Source organism: Dermacentor silvarum, chromosome 8 (assembly GCF_013339745.2).
Source record: "Dermacentor silvarum isolate Dsil-2018 chromosome 8, BIME_Dsil_1.4, whole genome shotgun sequence".
NCBI lineage: Eukaryota > Metazoa > Arthropoda > Arachnida > Ixodida > Ixodidae > Dermacentor > Dermacentor silvarum.
Genome location: NC_051161.1, coordinates 100,421,615 through 100,423,312, shown reverse-complemented (window position 1 = coordinate 100,423,312; position 1,698 = coordinate 100,421,615).

Genomic DNA, 1,698 nt, shown 5'->3' with positions numbered 1-1,698 from the left:
ACTATTCCTTGGGCCCATTACAATGACCTTTAGGGAAGCAAGTTCCAGCACGAGGCAAATTTTAGATTTATTTGCATAAGTTCTATGGACGTGGCCAACCAGTGGTGACGTATGTAGCTGCCACACGCCACACAACGCTATGGGGGAGCAAAGCCTCGTAATATACGATCAATTCGTAAATAAGGCTTAGTTGAAAACACAAGAAAGTATGTCCCAGAAATGTTCCTTAAACGCGCGTTATAACGAAATGGTCTATAATTTCGTGGTCTTATGTGAATATTCTGCACGTGCTCTGCTATATACTAGTTTCAGTATTTGTTCAGTTGCCAGTTCTCTTCAATGACAGCACGGAAAAATGGCAGACATTAGAGTGTTCTACTTTGATCGTAAACGTGTTAGCATTCGCTGTATACCGGGTTACCGGAGAGACGTATGGCAGCAACAACACTGGTAGCGACATCATGTCACGCAGTGTCTAACTAGAGAGCACACAAATAATGCAGTTACCTACAACATTCTACGTATATGCTTGGTGTAAGTGTTGGTAGCGACGGTAGGTTATTGTGCACGAGCACTGTTTTTTATGAATTTTCTTCGACGAGAAAACACACGCGACAAAAAACAAAAAAAAAAACAAAAACAAATTGAACGAGTTGTAGTTGGGACAAGCGCCGTACGATGTCGCCACCAGCTTTGCTACTGCAGTCCACGGATCTGGTAACCCGGTAATGCGTGCTTAAATGGCAAGAAGTTTCGTATAAGCTAAACTGAATTATTTGACATCTTATCCGTCGACTTACTCTGTGTATCTCCATTCAATGTTGCGAGTATTGTGACATAGGACCACCACTCCACTAAAGTCACTGCATATTACGCTTAACACCTGCAGTCAATGATTAAGTTGGCCACGTCCTCTTGGCCGGTGATTGAGGTCTTCGTATGACGTTGAGAACACGTGTCTTAGTTACTTTGAAATCAATATTTTTGTTTATTTCTTTTATGTTTTATTTATTGAAGAAAAGCTGTGGCACCAGACAGACATTAATGTAGGGGGGGGGGGGATATCACTAAGACGAAAAAAAGAACACCATGGGTTTAGCCTCAAAGAGTAGTATACGACGGGTTGTGGGTGTGAATTTATTGTCACTGCTTTTAATCTCGTTAAAATGAAGCAATCACATTTTTTTGTGTTGTAGGCTGCGTATGTGGACAAAGCAAGTTATGAACAATAAAGCTGCAGCTAAACAAATATTGAACTAACATGCCGCCGATGCAATGATTTCATCGGCAGCACAAAAGTTGTAATACCTGTCATAAGGAAAGCATCAAATGACAGTGATATTATGCCCCTCGGGCTAGGGCAGAAACGTGTTAGTGCCCCTACTACTTTGTCTTGCGTATACGAAGCGGGTACCTGCTGAGAAAAAAATACAATGCAAAACTTGTCCTTAGCTGTCGTCGGTGGGAAATGTGAAAAATCATAGAACTAGAAATTTCGGCTTTTGAACACCCCCAGCGCTTCGCAGTGCATTTCCTGGATTTTGCCATGTTTGTCGAATGCTTGGTTTGCTTGGTATTCTGCGTCTTCCGTTACTTAATGCCTTATCGAGCACCTCCTCTTCATATTGCCCGTCTTCTTGCTTGGCACGACAATAGAAGCAAATGAACACGTGCATGCCGAGTGGGAGGTGATTCAAT